Source organism: Ceratotherium simum, chromosome 12, assembly GCF_057802395.1.
Source record: "Ceratotherium simum simum isolate JZ-2026a chromosome 12, ASM5780239v1, whole genome shotgun sequence".
In the NCBI taxonomy this organism is placed as follows: Eukaryota; Metazoa; Chordata; class Mammalia; order Perissodactyla; family Rhinocerotidae; genus Ceratotherium; species Ceratotherium simum.
In genome coordinates, this window is record NC_141911.1 from 837,322 (window position 1) to 845,177 (window position 7,856).

A 7,856-nucleotide genomic window follows, 5' to 3' on the forward strand; every position below is an offset into this window, starting at 1 on the left:
AGCCAGCTTGGGTTGGCACTGCCTTCCCCTTCCAACCTCTCCCTGGGAGACCAAACGCACGTTATCAGTGACTCAAGGAACCTCCTGTCAAGGTCATTCTGCTCTGCAGATGCTGTCTCTGCTGTCTGACATGAGAGCCGACTCTGTTCTCACCTCCTGGCAGCCCAGTGCAAGGCTTGGGCGCTGGATGAGCTCTCCAAGAGATCCCCCTTCGTCAGCTGCAGATCACACGAGCCTTCTGCACCAGGACAGAAGGCCTCGAAGTTTCTGCTTCCCTAGCTGGTCTGTTCTTCTGTGGGGTAACCCTTGCCCTCCCTGAAGCTTCCCCACTGAGACAGGAGACCAAGTCCGGAAAGCTCCCTGGTGATTCCTTCTCCTCTTGCCTGCCTGGGTTTTTGTACCCTGTGGCAGCACAGGGAGATCTGAAATGTCTAGGTGGGAAGGGCCACCATAGGCCTCACCACCATCAACCTCAGCCATCTGTGGCTGAGCCCTGACTGTGTCCAGGGCCTGGTGCTCACACGTGAAGCATGACACACTTTCTCTCTCAAGGGGTTTATAATCTAGGCAGGAAGGAAGGCGAGAGATGAGAAGCTAAACACTAACACACGGGAACATATGCTCAAGGGGCGCAGCAGTACCTACCAGGGAATGTAAGGAACAGGGAGTTGATGAGGATGGAGTCTCTCTCCCCACAGCTATGTCCTTTCCTCCCTCCACACCAGGCAGGGGCAGCCCGTCAGTAGTGCGAGGACCTCTGTCATCCTAGAACACCTGCATCTCCTCCTACTGGGCCAGGACCCGCTCTCCCATCGCCCACTGCCCTATGTTACTGGAGTCACTGGGGAAGGTGCTGGCGAACCCGAGCTTCGTTTCCCTGCCTCCTCCGCTTTCTCCTACCTCCTTCCCTCTCCCCTTTCCTTGCATGCCTATGCTCAATTCTCTCTCTTTTCAGCAGGAATATAATGTTCGGCTGCTTTACACCCACTCTCTGAATGCTGCCAGCGAATAATGACTAAGGTGGTGGGTGGAAGTACAGCAAGTTGAGACCAATTTAGCAGTCCAGGGTGCCAGCAGGAAGGTGATTTAGCAGCAAATAGCTTTGCAACAGCAAGGAGAGTGAAGATGCCCCCAAAGCCAACCAGCCAGCGAGCCAAGTGCACAGCTCTGCCCCAGTGCCCTGGGCAGGGACTGCCTCAGCCACCTGGCAGTCTGTGCACTGAGGTTAGGTCATGCACGGGGCAGGGTTTGCCCCTAGATACCACTTGATTTTCAGAGCAATGCCCACCTCCACTGTTGACACCTCTGAGGGCTCCATGTCCTTGCATACCCCTTGAGTTGGGAGTTTCACCTCGACTGGTCTCTTTTTTTCTGGTGGATGCTGCGGCCTGGGAGCATCTACAGCTCTGAAAGGCTGATGGCACCCAAAAGACTGCTTGTGGATGTGGCATAAATGAACTTCCACGGTGTCAGGGAGATGGCTGCTTGAGCTCACTTCAGACCATGCCACAGAGAGGCCAGCCCAGGTAGACACAGGTGTGGATCGTGCAGGTCCTGCCATCTGGGACTCTATGGGATGTGCCTGAGTGTGGGTATCAGAGGAGAGCACATCTCCGAGGAAGAAATGAGGAGAATGGATGAATGAGTGTAGTCTGTGTGTCTGCTGGCAGCATCCTGAAGGCAGATTAACTGACGTGGAAGCAAATCTATGGGTGATCTGGACAAGACAGCTCTGCACTGCCTTTGTGCCATGTCCTGGATGAAACCCATGTCACATCTGTTTAGACACCAATTTGGCCTGTCACTTAGGAAGAAAAATCCCCTCTCTGCTGGATTGCTTGGAACAATTAGTTTTAGTTGTGAGCTAACACACACACACACACACACACACACACACATTGTTTGTCCACTGTCTCTTCCATCCTTCCTTCTCTACCCACTGCACCCTCTTGCGCACCGACACTCCATGCAATTCTCCCTTACTCTGGGGGCAGCGTCCGTGTGTGATCACTTCAAAGTCTGGTTTCCACACACTGCTTACATTACCAACGAGGAGACTGCTGTCCTGTTTTAGTTTGGAACTTATTTGCTTATGAATAAGGTGGAAACACTGAAATAGATTATGGAATAAAGTTTGATATTCCAATGAAATGTCACTAATTCAGATTCTGTGAAAGCAAAATTAGCCATAATTTCAAAGTGGAGTGGACTAAACCTTATGAATTAACTAGCTATAAAGAAAGAACTGACATATGATAAATTTCGTTCCTTAAGGTCAGTCCCAAGTAGACATGCCATTATTCTAGATATTTCCTGGTTTATTGTTTATTGAGCTTAACATATATGCATAACAAGTGCTTAGGGATAAGTGAGGCGCACAGAAAAAGTGAAGAAAACTCTTAAGACTGTCTCATGCTTGAATTACAATAATTATGAAGTAATCAAGTTCTTACAATTTTAAAAATCTTTTTTTCTGTACATTAAACACCTGTCAACAATTTAGTGAACCTAAACCCGTTTAATGAATGAGGCCCGATGATTGGGTGGTTATAGCCCTGGACTGGGAGTCAGGACAGCTGGGTTCAAATACCAGCATTCCACTGAAAATCTTGGGTGAATGCCTTCAGTGCAGATAGGTTCACTCAGTTTTCTCATCTGTCAAATTGTGAAAGAAATCGTCTCACACAGCTGTAAATAATAATAATAATAATGTCCCTTTTAAAGTGTAAAATAAAAAGGGCTATTAAAATCATTACTATAGGAAGCCTAGGGATGGTGCTAGGCCCCCCGGTGGAAGTCGGCTTCTGGCAGGAAGTGACAGAGAGAAGCAGGATGGAGATGGCAGATACAGAGGCAGGTCTGCCAAACAGCAGCTGGCCTGAAGCCCAGCTCAGCCACACTTGACTTGGACACATCCCCACCCACTTCTCTAACCCTTGAGGAGGACCTCCAAGGCCAGTCTGCCCGCTCGCTCGGCTGGAGGCAGTCGTGAGAGGTGAGTCACCTCCCATCCTTCACTCTCCAGCTCTGTCTGGTCTGGGTGGCTGGCCAACCCAGGCAGAAGGAGGTGACAGGTTGCCACATGCCTTCCCAGGGGTCCATGATGATTTTAGTTTTCCTTTGCTCGAATTTGAAAACCTCTGCATTTTGCTATCTGTAAAGGTCTTATCTACGCAAGGTGCCAGGGAGATGAGGGATTTAAAAAACGGCTAAATAATGGTTTGAGACTAAAATTGGTGATGAGGATTAGGAAGAGGAGCCAGCACACAAGAATCAATGACTAGTACATTGAAAATTGGATTGTGCTTACTTCGAACACAGCAGCTGCTCAGCAGGCAGGAGGTGAGCTGGAAGACTCCAGTGGGGATGTGGTCACGGACCGAACCTGGAAGCTGAACCTCAGGAAGGTAAAGAGGGAGGAACTGCAGCAGGAGCCCAGGTCATCACTCCAAGATGACAGCTGACAGCGGAGGAGATGGGGCTTTCTCTTCCAAGAGGAACCCTGGTGGGAGCCTGTCACCTCCTTCTGCCTGGCTTGGCCAGCCACCCAGACCAGACAGGGCTGGGGAGTGAAGGAAGGGAGGTGACTCAGCTCTCACCACTGCCTCCAGCCAAGCGAGTGGGCTGATTGGCCTTGGAAGTCCAATATGACGAAAAGCCGGGTGGTGCAAAGGGCAGGGGAAGGGAGTCACTGGACCCTGACCGTGTGACCTTGAGCCAATCATGGCCAGATTACCTCCTCAAACATGGTAGCAATTCACACTCCCAACAGCAGCATGAGAGTGTCCATTTCAGACCAGTAGTTTTCAAACTGTAGCAGAACAAATATCTATTCAAAGGCAAAATCAAAGACCTACCCTGTAAATTGCCTAAAGATTCCCCAGGCAGTTGGATACTTCGCTATTGGCAAAACCCCAGAATCACCTCATCATTGCCTTGGAACCACCGCCCGCTGGGGTTCCAAGTGCACAATTTGACACCCCAAGTCTAGATCACGCCTGGCACCTCCCACCTGTATAATTATACTTGTCTGTTGATTGACCTGGAAATAGAGCACGTGGGTTGGCAGGATGGGTGGGGGCTAGGTTTTCCTTAGGCTCCTAAACTGTTGGAGGCAGGAAATGGGATGGAGAAGCCCTTCAGACAGAGGCCCTAAAGGAGCTGGCCCAATAATAGAGGCAGGAAAGTCAGAGGCCCATGCAGAAATCCGCTGCCGGGAAAAGTGCTCCCTGCCAGCTCTTCTCTCCCATTACCTTATTAAACAAGCACATACTAAGGGCCTTTCACAAGCCAAACACTGTACTCTGAGCTGAGGATTTACCTCACAATCTCTGCCTCTGAAAACATCGCAGGCTCTTCAGGAGCCAGTGGGTACATGCCAGGCTAGCACGGATTGATGGTAGCAACTCAGAGGAAGGCACGTGAGCCAGTCGTACACAAAGGAGAGGGGAAGGTTTCTTGGAGGTGTTGATCCTTATGGTTAAAACCACAAGTGCAAGCGGGAGCTAGTTAGATGGAGGTAGAGGGACAGGGCAAGAATATTTTACAGCGAAGAAAGATGTATTTCTATGTTTCGAAGGTAGCAGAAGAAAGTGAAAGAGCCAGTGGCTGAGCTGAGTTCAAATCCTCCATTTTCTATCCTAGCTACATTATTTTAACTCTCCTTGTCTGAGTATCATCCATAGCCTGCAGGGCTGTGGGTAAGATTAAATGATAATGAACATAACGTACTGGGTACACAGTGTACCTAGGGAATGGTATTAAGCAGTGTTAACTCCCACCCGTGACACTAGTCTGGAAGCTGCTGAACCACAGGTTCACTACCACCACCCCCTCCTCCTTGTAGCCTCACTGTCTGGCCCAGAGCCTTGCATTTTGAAAGCACCCAATGAATATTTATTACATGAATGTCAAGTAAGTACAAAGGTGTATAAACAATTTTGGGGGATTAGGAAGCCATTTTTATAAGGCTGGGGCCCATCTACCTCTTGGCGCACACAGGCAGACCACGGCTTCTCAAAACCTCGTGACCGGTCTTTCTCTCACACAGTCCCACTGCACTGGCTCCCCCAGCACACTGTCAATGGACCCCCACGCACACACGTCGACTGGGGCACACACAGGCCGGCGGGGGCTCCTCCTACAGACACAGATGCACAAGCTGAATGGTTACAACAGGTTTTACCTTGTGAAGTGCACAGAGGCTGCCATAAATGTTAAACAACAACCACCTCAAACGTCCTGTCCTCCCTCTTGCTCGCACAGAGACACCTTCAAGAGACACCTCCTTTCTCCACCTGAGCTTCTTCTCACCTCAAGCAGAGTGAGTGCCCACACTCACATCTACCTAGCTGAGACCTTGCACTTGGACTCCCAGCTGCTAAGCCCAACTGTGCCCCATTAGCTGTGATCCCGGGGATCCCTGCCCCTCTGCTGCCTCAGCTTCTGCACTGACAGAACACAGAGAGCTAACTGTGCTTCATGCCAACCTGGGAGTTACGCTGTGAGGAGACGGGAGATAACACATGAGATAACGTCTGAGATGTGCAGAAAGCACCTCAGAAGAAAGGCGCTGGATAAATACAAGGTGTAAACGCCACACCTGATTAGTAGGTATGTCTCTGTCCGCAGAGGTCCACCCACAGACTCTGCTCTTCTCCATCCTTGAACACAAACACTCTTCCTGCCTGTAAACGCTGTCTCTAATACCCATTTTCATGTGTGTACATACGGATACATACTTCCAATACCTGTATTTTCCCCAGCAGGCCCACAGAAAACTGTTTTTGAACTTAGAGTAAGCTCAGGTTACAAGCACTAGCTTGGCCCTGCCCATAGACTCTTCTCCAGGGTCTCTGGTGCAGGAAGAATTGCCAAGCACACAGCTCATCTCTGTAGCTGGTCTCCTTGGCTCCCACGATTACAATTAGGCTGCACTTACAGCAAAGCAGGAGACCCTTATCTGGCACAACTCCTGCCAAGAGCTCTCCAGAACTCAGTGCTCAAGCACCCGAGACCACAGCAGAGGGGCTGATGGCCAGCAGTGTGGACTGAATGGAAGAGAAAGGACCCAGAAACTTCAGTTGCTCAGATCTCTTGTTCCTGGGAAATTAAGGGCTCTGAAGCTAACTAGTCTGGAACACTTTTCTAGGCCTGACACACTCGTGGGCGAGCAGAATACTTATTTGCTCCCATTCAATACTTTCCACTTGGAGCAGGAAAGAGAAAGAACACCTGGCTATTGGTGTTTTGGTGCCTGTTGCTGCTGAACTGTATGCTTTGAAGGTTGCAGTTAAGCATGTGGAAGGGTATATGTATGTATGTATGTATGTATGTATGTGTGTGTGTGTGTGTGTGGATGGACAGGGGGCTGGCTGCCTGTGGTGGGTGAAAGAAAGAAGTAAATATGATGTGTGCGTAGGCGTGCGACTGTGTGTGTGTGTGTGTGTGCGCGTCTGTGTTGCTCTGGCTCAACTGCATGTCCAGGACTGACCCTGGTGACCTGCCATTTCACGGGCCCACTTAAATACCGAGGTTCATCACCCCCTCTCTGTCCACCCCAGCCAGTGTGACATATTCCTTCAGGGAAGCATTCCCACTCTCTAACTGCAATCCGAGTCCCCACCACCAGTGCGGACTCAGCCCATCTCCAAACTTCCAGACGCAAGTTCAGTGTCGGGCCCCAGCTGTCAGACCCTCCGCCTGGGGTCAGGCGCCTGCGGCCTCACGCACACCTCCGGCTTCCTCACCTTCCACATCACTGTCACCCACAGTGACGTCTACCAAGACCAGACTCGGGCCGGGAGTCGATAAACGCTGTCTGCAGGAGACGAGACAAAGACAGAAGGACGGACGCACCCTCTCTTCCAGCACCCACTCCCGCAGAGGGCAGACCCTGACAGCTGCGTGCAGAGACAAAGACAGCTGGACAGACCCGACAGACGGACGGGCGCGCGGGCACGCGGCGGGGCGCGGTTTCCCCGGAGCCGGGCGCCGGGCCGGCCGCAGACGCTTCTCGGGAGGGACGCGAGCGGCTCCACGTACCCTACCTGCCTCCTGCGCGCCGGCTGGCTCCAGAATCGTCGTCCAGCGTGTCGTGCGCTGTGCTCCCGTCTCTCCTTTCCCAGAGCGGCCGGGCCAGGCGGGCCCCGCGGCGCCCGTCTGGCGGCTGTGGTCGCTGGACCAGGAGGAGAGGAACTTCGGGCCCCGCGCCTGCCAGCCCGCCCGCTCCCGTCGCCCGCCCGTCCGCTCCCGGCGCGCCGGCCTCGGCGCGAGTCCCGGCCGGGGCGGGCGGGGCTGGGCGGGGCCGGCGCCGCTCATTGGCCGGGGCGGGGCGGGGCGGAGCCGGCGGGGCGGGGCGGGTGGGGCTGGCGCCGCTCATTGGCCGGGGCGGGGCGGGGCCGGCGCCGCTCATTGGCCATGGCGGGGCGGGGCGGAGCCGGCGGGACGGGGCGGAGCGGGGAGGGGCGGGGCGGGTGGGACCGTCGCCGCTGATTGGCCGGGGCGCGCCCGGCCTGGTCCCCGCCGGGCCGCCTTTGTTCCTGCTGACAGCTGGGCTGTTAGACCTCCCGGCTCCTCCGCGCTCGCCGCGCGGGGACCGGCCTCATCTCTCCGCTCTCACTTCAGCAGACCCCGCGGACGGCCCTGTCCGCCCAGCCTTTCTCTCCCTTTCTCCGACTGTTCCCGTCTGGCCCTATCCCCTCCTTTCATTACCTGCACTCAGTTCTTATTCCTTCGGGTTTCCTTTATCCATCCTTCTCCCTCTCCTTTTCTCCGTTTCCCCCTGCTCTATCACCCGTTCCTCTTACTCATCAGTTTCCTTTTCCCAGCACCCTCTCCCCATTCCAACCTCCAAA

General features: G+C 53.3%; 1 protein-coding gene across 1 annotated transcript in view; it reads right to left on the reverse strand.

Moving 5' to 3' along the window:
• The window catches only part of LZTS1 (leucine zipper tumor suppressor 1), a 51,146-nt gene extending 43,948 nt beyond the window's left edge, over nucleotides 1-7,198 (reverse strand). Inside the window, exon 1 of the mRNA XM_004442324.3 lies at nucleotides 7,050-7,198. The gene's annotated coding sequence lies outside the window, so the exon portion shown is untranslated. The remainder of the gene's footprint in view (nucleotides 1-7,049) is intronic.
• Between the last annotated feature and the right edge of the window lie 658 nt (nucleotides 7,199-7,856).